Raw genomic sequence first — 16,927 nt, 5'->3', positions numbered from 1 at the left:
ACCAATTCCCTTGCAGATTTCATGGACTGGATGAACCATGTGTTCAAGCAGTACTTAGACATGCTCATCATAGTCTTTGTAGATGATATTCTAGTCTATTCTCACACTGAGCGTAATCATTCAGACTATCTCAAAATTATTCTTCAGACCCTAAAAAATCATCAGTTATTCACCAAGTTCAGTAAGAGCGAGTTTTTGCTAAGATCAGTAGCATTCCTTGGCCATATTATTTCTGGTGAGGGAATTAGAGTAGAGCCTCAGAAAACCAAAGTGGTAAGAAACTGGCCCAGACTTGTATCTCCAATAGATATAAGGAGTTTCTTGGGTCTAGCTAGCTAATACATATGGTTTGTCAAGGAATTTTCTTCTATTATGTCTACTATGTCCAGATTGACTCAGAAAAAGGTCAAGTTTTAGTGGTCAGATTTATGCGATAAGAGTTTTCAGGAATTAAAGACTCAGCACACTACAACTCCAATTCTAGCTCTTCTAGATAATTTAGATAGGTTCGTACTATATTGTGATGCATCCAGAGTGGGTTTAGTTTGTGTCCTCATTCAGTATGGTAAGGTCATAGCATACGCTTCAAGACAATTAAAGCCCTATTAGAAGAATTATACTACTCATGATCTTGAGTTAGCAACAGTAGTTTTTGCCTTAAATATTTGGAGGCATTATCTTTATGGAGTTTATGTAGACATTTTCACATATCATAAGAGTGTCCAGTATGTATTTTCTCAAAAAGATCTTAATATTCATCAGAGAAGGTGGTTAGAGCTCTTGAAGGACTATGCCATGAGTTTCCTTTATTATTCGGGCAAGGACAAGGATATGGCTGATGCACTCTGTAAACTCTCCATGGGCAGTATTTCTCATGTTAAGGATAGCAAGAAAATATAGCTCAGGAAAACAATCAGCTTGGCAGACTAGGCGCTTGCTTCGTCGACTCTTCGGAGGGTGATGTATGTGTTTAGAGTAGTTCAGAGTCATCTCTAGTTTCCGAGGTAAAAGAAAATCAAGACATGGATCTTAGCCGTGTCAAGTTGAAAGAGTCAGTTCAGAATAAAAAAGTTCAGGTCTTCTCCCAAGGGGGAGATGGTGTTCTTCATTGTCAGAGTCGCTTATGCATCCTAGGCGTAGATGATTGAAGGCAACGAATTCTTGCAGAAGCACATGGTGCATGATACTCCATCCATTCAGGACTAAGATGTACCGTAATTTACAGGAGATCTGTTGGTGGAGTGGGATGAAGAGTGATCTTGCAGATTTTGTGGCTAAGTGCTCTACATGTCAGTAGTTTAAGATAGAGCATCATAAATCTAGTAGTTCCATACAGGAGTTGACCATTCCTAATTCGAAGTACAAAAAAGTGAACATGGACTTCATGACAGTTTTGCCAATAAATCGTCATCATCATGATTTAGTTTGGGTCATTATATATATAATGACCAAGTCATCCCATTTTCTTCCTGTTTGTTCCTCTTATTCAGCCGAGATTACGGCAAACTCTACTTTAGGGAATTGGTCAGATTACACGGTGTTCCCTCATCTATCATCTCAGAAAAAGGTACCCAGTTCACCTCTCAATTCTGAAAAGCATTCCAAAAGGTTTTCGGTACCCAAGTTCATCTCAGTATTCATCCTCAGACAGATAGTCAAGAAGAAAGGACCATTCAGACTTTTGAAGATATGCTAAGGGCGTGTGCAATTGATTTCAATAGAAGTTGGGATGACTATTTTCCTTGATAAGTTTTCATACAATAATAGCTATCATTCCAGTATTTAGATGGCTCCATTCGAAGCTCTCTATGGTAGGAGATGAAGATCTCTAATCAGTTGGTTCAAAGTTAGTGAGGCCTCAGCCATAGGTCCTGACTTAATATTTGATGCCGTAGAGAAAGTTCAGAAGATCAGAGAGAGACTCTGGGCTACTCAGATCCGACAAAAGTCTTATGTAGATATTTGTAGGAAGGATCTTGAGTTCGAGGTCAATGACTATTTCTATACTAATATCTCTCCCATGGAGGGAAGTGGTTCGGCAGGAAAGGGAAACACAGTCCCCGATATGTCGGTCCCTTCAGGATTCTCAATCGCTTTGGCAAGGTAGCTTATGAGCTAGAATTGCCTTCAGATCTAGCCTCAATTCATCCAATCTGCCATGTCTCTTTGCTCAAGAAGTGCATAGGCGACCCAGCAGTTAAAATCCCTGTTCAGAGCATTGAAATTCAGAACAACCTCTCTTATGAAGAGATTCCAGTCGAAATCTTAGACTATCAGACTAGTCAAGTATGGAAAAAAGAAGTTCCTCTAGTTAAAGTTCTTTAGCGAAATCAGTCTCATGAGAGAGCTACTTGGGAAACAGAAACAGATATGTCTACCAAGTATCCTCACCTCTTTCCTGCAAATTTAGATCAAGCTCAAGGTAATAGTTCTTCTTAAGCTTATTCAGTTTCATACTCTTTTCTCTAGTTTAAACTTGGTATCTATTACCATTACATCCTCAGTTATGCATTCATGTATCAGTTCAATTATAAGGTCATGCATCACATATTCATTGTCATCTTGGGAAGCTTATTTTATCAGATTGCTTAGTTACGCATCCATGTACCAGTTATCCATGCGTCAGATATGCAAGAGTTCAGTATGTTTAGCATGTAAGTCATGATATCATGTTTCAGTCCTTTATGTTCAGTTAATGTTCGGCTTGTCTCATTCTTCCATCTCAGTTAAGTGTTATTTGAGGATAAATGTTCCCAATGGGGAGATATTGTTATACCTCAAAAAATCTAACTCATTATTAGCTGCATGTTTCAAGCTTATGCATATTACATCAAGGTTCCTTGGTAGTTTTATGATCAAGGTTGATGTGAATTAAGGTCTCAAATATGTCCTAGCTATTGTGCGAATCAAAACATTCCGTACCGATTGAATTCTTGAGAAGTATATTGGTATAATCAATTTCAAATGGGCATATACCTGATTATACTACAAATTTTTGATCCCATTACCTACCGATGGATATATCATTTAATAAGCTTTCCGTCGATACCAAATTTGCCAAAAACAGACAACCAGTGAAGAAGTTATGGCTATTTTTAGTTTCTACTGTAGGATGAATGCCATTTTAGTGCATGGCACGTCGCGTCGGAGGTGAAAATGGCACTATTAAATTTCCATAAAGCCTCTTTGATAGCCCCGCTTCGTGCTAAACTTGTAGGTTGCAATAATTGGCATTTTACCAAGCTCCGCGTTGCACTGGGGCCCCAAATTGGGATAAATTTTGCATAGTTTTCAGTTTTTGGTTTAAACTCCTCAAGGGAAATATGTTAACTTCCCAAATCCCTATATATACTCTTTAAACAAGGGATTGAATCCCCAAAGCATCCATTTAAATTTATTTTATCAATATTCACTCAAGAATAGTCAAGAACAAGTCTAGGGTTTCCATTAGGGTTTCAAGCTTCAAGCAAATTCAACCATAGATTCCATGAATTCTTATTCTAAGGTATGCGTAGTGTTCATCTATGGATCCAATCCCTTCATAGACCTCAAGAACTATTTTTTAAAATGTTATTTTTCAAAACTTTTTTGTGGTGATATAAGCATGTACATGTTGATGATTCTTGTTTAAGTTTCAAAATGATATCAAAATATGTTTTCATGGAATATATGTGGTTGTTAGTTGAAAATCATGAACTTTAGGTAGTTTGATGTGATGAAAGTATGAAATCCACCAATGCTTTAAAGAATGAATGCAAGGTGCTTGATAAAATGCCTAGGATGCTAGAAACCTATAATTACATGATTCCATAATATCTAAATGACAAGTCTATATTAGCAATACACTTCCATATGAATTGTCGTGCTATTTATGTGTTTTTGTTGTTGTGGCATGCATCATGTGTGATAATGAAAATATGAATTATATACACAAATTTTATCCATGCTCTCCCTACCATGTTAAGATGTGAATAAATACATGAAGTATTCTATCCCCTACTTATAATATTGTGAATTGTGGACTCTAATGTTGTGATCAAGTCATGTCATGTGTGCTAGTTTCCTTCTATCGAGTCCTATGGGTATTCGTACCCGATAAATATAGTTGTGTTTCTAGAGCCATGTCTTGTGCAACAATAAAACTCAGTCAAGCTATAATCTATAGAACTCAGTCAGTCATGTGACTCATGAAGCATCAGAAATTTCATGATCTCAATTAACTCTCAGATAATAGTAGTACTCCGTCAGTTAACGGATGTCAGTTATTCAGTTCATGTACAGCAAGCAGAATCATGTTCAGTCCATTCAGATGAGAGTAGAATTTAGCACCAAGTTAACCCAAGGATAGGAACTCACCTGCCAGTTCAGGGTGTGATTCTTAGCAGTCATCCTTGTGTTCCAGAAGTACGTAGCCAACGTAGGTTGAGAAATCTTAACCTGTCAAATTAGGGTTGATGACGTGGCCTAAGCTGTCAGTTTTGTGTCCCACCATTCTCACTTTGAGTACCTGCCAGATAAGGATCACTCACAACTGTCCTTACCAGTGGTGCGGTATTGACACCCCCTCAATCGGGGCAGAGATTGGACCCCATCTTTACCGTAATGGTATACATAGGGCATGTTGGTTAACCAACTACCTTCGGCAGTTTTAGTATTAGTCTCAGTAAATGAACTCAAATAGTTCTTCAAATATCAGTATACTAGGACTGTTAGATGCAACCAAATTCAGTAATAGCACGGGACTCAAAGAGTTCTATCAGATTCAGGACTGCCAGACACAGCTGCTCATGTTATCAGAACTATAGTTCCAGTCATGTATTAGCATACAGGTTTAGCTACCACACACTCATAATCTCAGTTACTATGTATGTATGTTTGTACTCTTACGTTCACATCAGTTAGTCAGTTATCATTATTCATGCATGTAAAACCTTTGCATTAGCCTACCTTACTCGTATAATCAGTACTCCAGTTGTACTGATGCATTTGTGCTATGGTGCTTTCTTTTCATGTTACACCATAGGTCCAGAGCCACTAGTAGATTTCCAGCCTCAGTGTTGTAGTGAGTCTTCATCCATTCGAGGATAATAGGATTTGATTTATTCATTTATTACTTCAGTTAAGTTTTACGGAGTTAATTAGAGACATGTTCCTTCAACTCCTTATTCAGACAGTACTTAGACGCTTTCAGATTTAGTCAAATTTAGCTATCGGATTTAGTATTTAGTTTTATATTCAGTTGTTTTGGGTATTCATTATCCCATGGATGTTACGATATCTCTTTAGTTGAACCTTATGACCTACATGTTCAGGTTTTCCACGTATTATATATATATTATGCAGCGTACAAGTGCAGATATCAGTCATGGGTTTGCTTGTGGTCCCTCGAGGTTATGAGCTCCGTGTAGCATTCTGATTCAGAAAATTTGGGCGTTAAACACAATCAAAGTGCCTCATGTCTCTTGATCACGGTAACTAAGTGCATTTTTGCACCTCTATATTCCCCTGTTCAGCTCATTTTCCCAATTTTAAAAAATTACCCCTTCTCAAACTCATTCAAAACACTATATAGTGCAATAAATGCATGGATTAATCCAATGACAACATTAAAATATACACTACTAAATTAAAAATAAAGTATACGAACCACTTTCGTAGCAATTATGGGTTGCCTCCCAAATAGCACCTTAGTTATTGTCAAAGCACAACACCCTTCATCTTTTTCAAGTTGAATCCTATAGGGGCCCATCATTCACTTCCCTATCTTCAACATTGATAACCAATACCACTTGAAGCTCTATGGGTTGTTTCTTCATTTTTCATACCCGGAAGGACACTTTACCATCATGAACTCTATACCTAATTTCCCCAAACTCTAAATCCATAAGGTATCTTCTGATAGGAAAGAAAAGTCGACCGAAGCTAATAGGCACCTCTTGGTCCAACTCGTAATCAACCACCACAAATCCATTTGAAGGATGAATCTATGAACTTTCACCAGCACTTCAATCAAAAATTCAACCATTTTATTGATAGTTAGGTCCTCCATTAAAATCCTCATCAATGTTGGAGTAGGGTTATTCAACTAAAGCCTCTGATATATTGCAGAGGGCATGTGATTAATACTTGCCCCAAAGTTACATAAATGTTTTTAAAACTTATATGTCCCGATGGTGCATGGAATTGTAAAAGCCCTGGGATATTCCTTCTTTTCCACTATTGCACTACTCATGATAGCGCTACACCTATGGGTGGCTTCAATGTTGTCACCTTTAACAGCATTTTTCTTTGACATAAATTTCTTTATAAGCTTAGCATACCCTTAAATCTCTTGGATAGCCTCAATTAATGGGATATTCATAGAGAGGCTTTTAGTCTTAGACATGAATTTCTTGAGTTGTTACTTTGCTATTTTCTCCTAAGCGTTTGCATAAATAGTGGAGGACCTTTTATTCTTGGCAATTGTTGCACCCAAGCACACACGCAAGTGTATGTGGTCTAACCAAGTAATATAGTGGCCTTATATAAAGCCGAATATTTATCCCTCAGAGACTTGTTTTAATTACTATTCAAATATAGTTTAACTATTGAGATTAAAGTGGTGGAACATAATCAAATGAGTTTTGAAAGTTGTAAACTAAACTAATATGGAAAAGTAAGGAGTTTGAACAATCAATGGATGAAAACCCGTGGATAAAGTACTACGAACAATCATACTATGCTAATGAACTTCATCGGTTAGATTTCTTATCTTGTTGTTGATTAACGATGTTGATTTTATGATCATGGTCTCCCGACCTCTAACCACCAATCAAACTTAAACCCATAAATACATTGTTGAGAGGGGATATGAGATTCACCCCTTAGTTAACCAAGTAAGCATTCTAGGTATATCCCTATCCTAGATGCTAATTCAAATCCCTATTCTATAAAGGAATAAGAATCCTACTATATTTACCCGCACGTTCTATTTTCCTATTCCCTCTCTCGAAATCACAAGGTCAACAATATAAGTATTCTAAGGGTTGCAAATCCTTTAAATAATGATAAAAAGCGTAACAAAAAACAAATATGATAAATAAATGAAACCAAATTAATTCATAGCAATCATAGTCATGTTTTGGGCATATACCCCAGAAAGGGGGAATTTAGCCACTATTCGACAAAACCGTAATCAACCTAGCTGAATACATTATTTAATTTACTAAAAAGATAAAGTAAGGAGAAATAAACCCTAAAATATGTGTTGAGAATTCCCTCTCGAAGTCCAAAAATATTCAAAAGTGTTTGCAATGTGTTTAAAGTGTTCTATTTATAGTGGGAGGCATTTGTTCGTGTGGGAATTGAGGAGGCGTCTATGATGTACACCACCGGAGTGGAGGAGAAACTGTAAGATATAGTTCACTATATATATGAAGCATTATGGGGTTTAGTAAGATGGTATAGATTAGGCACCGCGGGCTAATCACCTGCCCTCACTAGAAAGTTGCCTTTTGACGTTTTTAATTGTCTTGTGTATTGTCCTCAATCCTTAGCATTATCGTTCCGTTTTCACTTGATTTTCCACTTGTGTATCATGAAAATATCATATGAATCATATCAATAAGAGTACTACAATATTAAAGACCATGTGTCAGAGCTCAAAACAATAAAACATCACGAACGACTAACTAGAAACTCAAGCTAAGAACTAGTTTCGCTCATTTAATCTTAAATAGAGTCATGACTCATGGCTTGATTCAATTGCACTTTAAAAGTCATAAATAAGTTTTTATACTCAATATTACTTATTAAAACCATAAGGAAATCATTATATACATTATAATCCATCGATACCAACTAGAACAACACCTAGCTCAAGCTAGTAAGTCTAGTTTCTCGTCCAAATTCTAAGTGATCAATTTGAACCCAAACTTGTTCGAAAAAGCCTTTGAACATTTTAATCACGTACTTAAAAACTTAGATCCTTGTTTTATATCATTATCCTCACATTATAAACAAGAATTGTCTTCAAAACAAGGATAAATATGCTAGGATAACAACACTAAAGTGCATAAATAAACCTCGGATCACGACCCTACACTTAAATCCTTGTTCGTCCTCGAACAACTCCTTACTCTAAGAATCATAATCTAAGGTGATTTTACACTTCTACTACAAGCAAGACACTTAAGATAATAATAGAGTAACTACACAAAATCCAAGTTACTACACCAAGCCTATTATGTACACAATTGAGAGTTCAAGAACACTACTTCAAAAACATCCTAACCTCAAGAATTGACTCACAAAATTGGCAAACTCATATATATTGTTCAGTCATAGACATCATAAATATCAACTCAATATAATCAAAAGTGTGCCCTAACCATAAGAGAGTTACCAAAAATCACACACATAAATGCAATTTATAATAAAATAGTTACAAGAATTAAGTTACGCCCACTCTCACAAGGAATTCATAAGTTACACATAATAAACCATAGGCTTGCCCTTAGTGTAGTACTCCGCTAATATTCGAATGTAGAAGTTTAGGATAAAAAAGGTCTTTATGGATTGTAATTAAGTCTAAAGAGCAGGTAGGAACTATTTTGGCCAAGAAGAGTTACTATCTTCCCTAAGCATTTTAATAGATCACCTAATACAATTAATTCACGTTCAGTAACCAACTTTCACCACTTATATCTACCCATATCTGTTGTTTTGTCCTATCTCATTAAAATCATTTCCTAAAACTATGATGGGAGTAATTTCAATGTACAACTTATTCAATTTGAACAAATTTTTATTCTTTAATTTCTCAACTCCCAACTACAGCACATATCAAATTTTTTAACACCATTAGCTATCACTTAGTGGCTTTACTTTCACCTTTCTTCTACTTGAATTCTCAACTCCTTAACGTAATTAAGTTTCAAATAAAGTGCTTAGGAGCTTTGAATCAAATTAAGGTCAATCAAGGAAGCAATTAGGCTACATATAAGTCTGCCAAAGAAAAAGCTTAAGGATCAATGGCGCTAACTAGGATTATACAAAAGGGTAGGTAAAAAAAGGGTATAAAATGTCGCTATCAAAGAAATGCCTTTATTATCACTTAATACCTCACTCTTTAATTTGCTTTTCACACACTAGGAAATTCCTAGACATCACATTCAACAATGAATATACTACAACATCACATCACACATGGCATATGCCCAACTCAAGTAGGATCATCATAGTTGCTAAATCTAATAATAACATGAATTCAACATTAATCCAACAAGTAAAAGAGTCATATACTAGAGCCTAGTTTTCTAAGAAATAGTAATTCACACATCAACATGCTCTATAACGTCAAAATAATTCCATCATGAAATCACACATAGAACCAACAACACATCCCACTTATTCCTAACACAAAATTTTATAATTACCCAAAAAATAGGAATTTCCCCACACCACGCTTAAAAATCTACTTTTTCCTTAAAGTATACTTAAAAGCTGAGATAGAAATACTCCCTGAGGCCTCTAGACCTAGCTAGTAGTTTCTTTAGACATCAAAGGATTTCTGGGGAACCCGCTCTCAGTCTTTTCCATACTCCTTACCTCAGGTTTTTAGAATCAAACTTCCCACCAACTTGCGACTCAACAAAAACAAAATATAGTAATCTAAAAACTAAAATATATGAAAATAGAACCTACCTTAATTTGGGTAACCTCCCAAGCAGTGGATGAGTTAGTATCACAGTATGACCCAATCTCTGACTCAACCATTCTCCTTTATCTTTTCGTCCAACTCGAAGGCAATCTTCTTATTATTTTCTGACCTCTTGAGTGTGAGCTCTGAAGGTCAAAATCTTTCTCACCTTTATCCTTTTTAGGCTCATCAATCTGTAATATATTGGGCTATGGTATTGGAGGCTTGGGTTGCTCAATGAGAAAGTCCAAAGAGTTATTTTGTGGATAAAATCCTCCACCCACACTTATCCCCTTCAATCACAGTAACCATGCAGAAATCTTTATAGTGGGAGAGTATGTTAAGAGGTTTGTACACTTTGAAAACTACCTCTTCATCATCCAGTCTTATTGTAAGTGTGCCCTCTCTCATATATCAAAGCTCCTCCCATCTCCAAAAATGAAGCTCCCAATATGTTCGGCACCCTATCATCTTCCTTAAAATCTAATATAATAAAATCAACAGGTATAATAAATTTACCGACCATGATGAGAACATCCTCTATAAGTCCTTCAGGAATGGCTAGGGTCTGGTTTGCCAACTGGAGTAACAAATAACTTAATTTTGGCTTCTAAAATCCCAAAATATTGTAGAAATGAAAGAGGAATCAAATTGATGCTTTCCCCTAAGTTACTAAGTTTGTGGACCACGTCACTATTCCTAATTTATATGAGGAGAGTGAACTTCCCAAGGCCTTAGAGCTTTTTAGGCATCTTCTATGTCACCACAAAGTTATACTCCTCAGTGAGTGTTACTGCTTCCACATCCTAATACTTTATTTTTTTATAGACCTCATCCTTCAAGTACTTAGCATACCTGGGCATTCCTTATAAAACATCTACAAGAGGAAGGTTAATATGGAGGTCTCCAAACGTGTCACGGAAATTTTTAAAGCATGCATTCTCCTTTATATTTACATGATTTTGTAGGAAAGGTAGTGGTGGTCTCTTCTTCACTTATTTTACAACTTTTGCTTTCGAGTTCTCAGACTTTCTCAAATTTTTAGCAACTTTTTTGGACACTTGTGGGGGACTCAATTTCGTATCTACCTCCGTATTTTCTTTAGATATCCTTTATTAGGCTCTTTACCACTCCTCAAAGTTATATCCATTACTTATTTTGGATTTTCAGTATCACTATGCAAACCACATTGAGGTCTAGTATTTTGTTCCTGTTGTATCTACCCGAACTGTATCTCTAAGTTTCTTATAACAATCTGTTGACTCTTCATCTTTGCCAATTAGCACTTCATGTCTCCTTGATGACTTTTTATTTATGTTTCCAACTTTTGTTGACTAACTTTAATTTGTTTCAATATTAGCTGAACATTGTTCATTTGAGTAGTGGGCTGATTATTCTAAACCTGTGTTGTTGAGTCTATGTTGCTGATTGTTTAAGTAATGAATTCGGTGTTGAGTCTACCACTTTAGATTTTGGGTGTTCCCATAATTGTACCTTTGAGCATTGCCCACGAACATCACAAACTTAGGATTTCCAGCATACATATCCATTGAAAGACTATTTTTACCACAAACCTATAGTCTGTTGAATTGCATTAACAGTGGTTGCAGGCTGTGTAACCCCTAACTTTATATGCTTATCTGAATTTTTAGAGTAGCAATAGGAGTGGATATAGCAGTAAATGGGTCCACTTCCAACACACCTATAACTATCTTTGTAGTATTTCTTGATTCAGAATGGCACTTATGATTCTATTAAGCAATCTGGTTCAACAATGTATATTGCTAATCATAACTTAACTCCAAAGCTTGACCACTTGCAGCTGAATCTAGAAAAAATTTCATGTTATGGTGAAGTGCCTAAACAAAAGTATGAGCTAATAGCTCATTGGACTGCTGATGATAGGGATTGTCCCAAAGAAGAGCTTAGAACTGCTCCCAAGCAGAATATAAATTCGCAACTAGCTTTTGTTTGAAGCATACATTCTCAATGCACAGTCTCGCAGTTATTCCAAATGGGAAGAATTAGATGAGGAATTTCCAGCCAAGTCATCCCATTGTGATTGAACTTAACGGCTTAGCGTTCAACCACTTCTTACTTACCCCAATAGTTTAAAGAGTAATAGTGTTAGCCTACATAATCAATAAACATACCCGTAGTGATGAATATGCCACTAATCTCCAAAAAATTACACTGATGGATTTGTGTATCTTGATGTAAAAATCCCCATAAACTGTCCACTGTCGATCAAAAGTTGCACCATGTTTTGCGTCAGCTCAAAATTACCTCTAGTAGTCTGTTATTGAAATGGGAGGTCAAATTTATCAAAAGTGGGATTTTTAATTTAAGAATAGTTCCACAGGATAGTCGCTCTTCAACCATTCGAGCAGGATTGTCTTGTTCCCCTTGAAACTGCAGGATACGGGGGAGAAAGATTGCTTCTTTCCTACGTTGAAGAAACCATTGCTCTGGTTTGTGGCTTGGTTCAACTAACTCCCTACCAATTGTGAGCTTACTAGCTTGTAAACCTATTTCCTACAAAATCAATCCCAAGACCAAAAGTAGATCATCAAATAAATATAAAAAGTAAAACTAAAACAAAAATAGTTGCCAATTTACAAGTCCCCAACAACAGCACCAAAAACTTGTTGATCCCAATCACTGGCAAGTGTACATGGTATCAACAAGTAATATCGTGCCCTTATAAAGATCCAAGCATCGATCCCTTCTATACTTGTTTTAACAACAATTCAATTCAAGTTCAAGTGTTGAGATTAAAGTGTTGCAATGTAACCAAAAGAGTTTTTAAAGTTGTAAACTAAAAGTAAACTAAACTAGTACGTAAAAGTAAAGACTTTGGACAATCAATGGATGAAAACCTGGGGTTAAAGCCCTACGAACAATCATACTTTGCAATTGAAATTCATCGGTTAGATTTGTTATCTTGGATATTCATTCAAGGGGTTTATTTTATGATCATGGTCTCCTGACCTCTAACCACCTATCTAGCTTACACCCACAACTACATCGTTGTGTAGGGATATGAAAACTAAGCTAAACCCATTTATATGTCCTCCCATAGTGAACCAAGTAAGTCTTATAGGTAAATCCCTATCACATATGCTAATTTAACTCATTTATTTTATAAAGGAAGAAGAACCCTACTCTATTTACCCCCATGTTCTACCTTTTTATTCCCCATCCCAAGATCATAAGGTTGATAATATATGCATTATAGGGGTTGTTAATCCTTAAAATAATAATAAAAAAGGTAAAAAAAAATAGAAAATGTTGATAAATGAATAAACCCAAATCTATTTGTAGCAATCATTGTCATTTTCTTGGCTTAAACTCCAAAAAGGGGGCTTTTAGCCACTGCTCGACATAACCGTAATTTACCTAGTTGAATTCTTGATTAAATATATTAAAAATATAAGGTAAAGAGAAATAAAATAAATGTTTACCAGCCCCTCGACAAGACCAAAAACGTCCAAAAGTGTTTGCAATGTGTTTAAAGTGTTCTATTTATAGTTGAAGGCATTTGGCGACATGGGAATTGAGGGGGCGTCGCGGGCTCTACACCACCGGAGTGGGGGAGGCATCATTGGATATAGTCCACAAATATATAGGGGGAATCTCAAGGCTTAGTCCCATGGTCTAGAGGAGGCGCCGCGGGCTAATCACCTTCCCTCACTGGAAAGTTGCTTTCGGACATTTTTAATTGTCTTGTACCTTGTTTATCAATCCTTAGCTTTATGGTATTGTTTTCACTTGATTTTACACTTGTATATCATCAAAATATCATTCATATTAGATGAAAAATCATCCTAAAACATTAAAAACCATGGATAAGAGCTCAAAACAACAGAACATCGTGAACGATAAACTAGAAACTCAAGATAAGAACTACTTTCGCTCATTTAAATTTTACACTTATTCTTGACTCTTGTCTTGATTCAATTTCACTTTAAACATCATAAAAAATATTTTTAACACAATATTACACATTAAAACCATAATTAAATCATCATCCACCTTATAATCCTGTAAGATCAACTAGAATGACACCTATCTCAAGCTAGTAACACTAGTTTTCTCATCCAAACTCTAAGTGATCAATTTCAACGCAAACTTTTTCGTAAACACCTTTAAACATTGTAATCACATAATTAAACACTTTTATGCTTGTTTATATAATTATCAACACATTAGTTACAATAATTTTCCTCAAAATAAGGTCAAATATGTGAGGATAATAACACTAAAGTGCATAAATACACCTCATATAAAAAATTTATCACTTAGTGGCTACTCATTTTTGACCACCTATTCATCGATTTCCAATGCTTCTTTTTCATACTCTTCTTATTGAGATTTTAGGGTTTCTTCTCTTAGCTTAACCATAGCCTTTTTATTCACCTTCTTATTCTCAATGATGGGCTATTTTGCGTCCACACTTTCTCTCTCAACTTCTCTCAAATGATCGCAGAGGTTCGTTCAACTCCTAGTGACTATTGTTAAAATTTAAGCATCATATTTTGGGTTCACAATAGTGTCACTATGAAGGCCCGCTTTTGATATAGCATTTAGTTGAGAGGTGATTTGACATATTTGTATTTTAAATTGCTTAATAAAAGAGGAGTGGAAACAATCATTTGGTTAATTTTTAAGAAGTCACCTTTTAATTCATGGACCATCTTGTATGTTCCCAATACTTTCATAAAAATTCATTCCAAGACATCTCTGGTTTTGTATTTTTTGGGGTCAACAGAATTTGTATCTTTGTTCTTTGCCCGATCATACGGGGGCATATAACTATCATTTACTCGGTCTTTGTCCCTTCAAAAATAGTCATGATACCAACCCATGAAACCATTGTTACAACATTACCTTTGATAGGTCGGGCGAGAAATACCTAAATAGTTAGCTAAATACTAAATAACTTCATTAAACCTTTTTACCTCTTCATTATCATAGGCCTTAGATGCCACATTATTCATCATTTTTGTTGGTGCACAAATCACATGCTTAGTTAAAAGCTCTAATTACATCATAGTTTTTTCCATGTGTTCCTCCCTCTCCTCATCTCACTTCCATTTCTCTTTATCAACAAAAGAGGTAGTAATGGATTCTTTTGGTGCTTAGCCTCACGGGTATTCTTGGTCACTTCCTCAAGATAGGTTTTATCCATATGATAAGTCAACATTACAAGAGAGCCCTTTACTGTATTGTCTACCACAGTTTTGTTGAGCAAATCAAGCACCCCAATAGAATATTTGGAAAAGCATTTTCTCCGGGACCTCATGGTTAGAACATTGCATGATTTTTACATTAAATCATTCCGATGCCTCGTACAAGGTTTCTCCATTCAATTGCATATATTTAATCATTTCATCACTCATTGGAGTATCTTGGATGGTGGGAAATACCATTCAAGGAACGCAATGGTAAGTTCATCCCATGAAGAAATTGACCCAGTCCAGAGGGATTGAAGCCATAATACCGAATCTCTTGTTAGAGAGAATGGTAAGAGGAGCAATCGAATGGAATCTTTAGTTACATATAAAATATCAAAGAGTGCACACACTTCGATGAAGTTCTTCAAATGTAAGTTAGGGTCCTCATAAGATTTCCCCCTACAAAGTCCCTTAATGTTTAGCATATGCAATGTGATGCTCGTAACGTAGAATACCCCATTACCATGAGTAGGTTGGATACTTATCTCACTCATACCCACAACGTCATTGAGTTTCTCCTCGTCCTCAAGAGGACAATCGAAGAAGCTGACAATACTTGCATTGTTACTCATAGTTCCATGAATACTATGAAGATCGTCTAAAAGGAAACTAAAAGAAGAAAAAATATAAATACACACCATTATGGGTATACCATAAGTAAAAATCACTACCACACAAGTGAAAGATAAATTTCACTCCCCAACAATGGTGCATATTTTATAATACTCACCTATATCATTGCATTTTGTAGAGGCGATCATTGTTAATATCTCAAATTAATTTGAGGTTAAATAAACAAGGAGAAAAATTAGATTTCAAGTTATATGGGTGTCAGTAGTTACTAAAAAGTACCTGTAATATAAACAAGGTGAAATAAAAGATTTAAAATAGGGGGGTTGGTTTTGAATAGGATTTTATCAACGTCAAATAAAATTAAAAAACTAAAGGAAATAATTGTGTTTTGAAATTTAATATGAGAAACATCTTTGGATTATGTCTACCTAAGGGAAAGCTATGCATTGGTGCATGATATCTTGATGCAAATTATAGTCATTAATGATATGGTAGGCAGGGTTGAATGTCCTTAAGGCAAGTTTGTCAACAAAACCTTATGAATATCACTCACTGACTCTTTTGAGTACCAAACGAGTGTGTCAATTTAAATCACCTAATTCCTCAATTAGGCATCCCTATTTATAAAAAGATGCCCAAGACATTATTGCTTTGGTACCCATATCCCTCTTTCAAGGATGATATGGGTTCCAAATCTTCAGCAAAAACACTCTTTCAAAGATGATGTGAGATTTTAAGAATTTAGGTTTTCACCCATAAATCCATTTTTGGCATTTGGGATTTTCACCCATAAACCCTAAATAATTCAAACAATCAATAGTGAAACCTAGTACCAACAAACTAAAAACTAGTCAAATACATCACAAACCATACATATTTGCACCTTAGATTAACATAATATAAAGAAAATTAAATTTTGTTACTCATGAAGTAAAGAGGAAGAAATATACCAAAAGGTTCAATTAAGACATCCATGCCAATGGAAAATAAGAGGATTTTTAATTTAACTCTAATTTTACCAAACTCAAATTGGCAAATTGAATCACAAAAGTTTCCCCAATTAGAAGTGTTACTAAGTTGCCAAAGTTATATTTTTCAGAGTGTAAGAAAACAAATGGGAAATGGTTTTATCAATATAAAGGATTTGGGGTCGGTTGGGAAGAAAGATAGAATTGCCCTTGGGCATAAACCTGCCTAGCTACAATCTTTGCAGCTTGTCCGTGATCATGGGTGTCGTGACTACACTAAGAATATCATGATCATGGACCCTTACTAAACATGATCGACTATGATCATGGTCTGAGGGTCACGATCGCAGTAACTAAGACCAAATTATGCTACGGGTTTTCCAGCTGCACTCCTTTTCTCTTTTTTGATCTTTTTCAGCATAAATCAACATCTTTATTTCTCATCACCTGTAAGCCTGCAACATATGAAA

The sequence above is a fragment of the Capsicum annuum genome, chromosome 6 (assembly GCF_002878395.1).
Source record: "Capsicum annuum cultivar UCD-10X-F1 chromosome 6, UCD10Xv1.1, whole genome shotgun sequence".
NCBI classification, from domain to species: domain Eukaryota; kingdom Viridiplantae; phylum Streptophyta; class Magnoliopsida; order Solanales; family Solanaceae; genus Capsicum; species Capsicum annuum.
Note: the sequence above shows the minus strand (reverse complement) of the source record.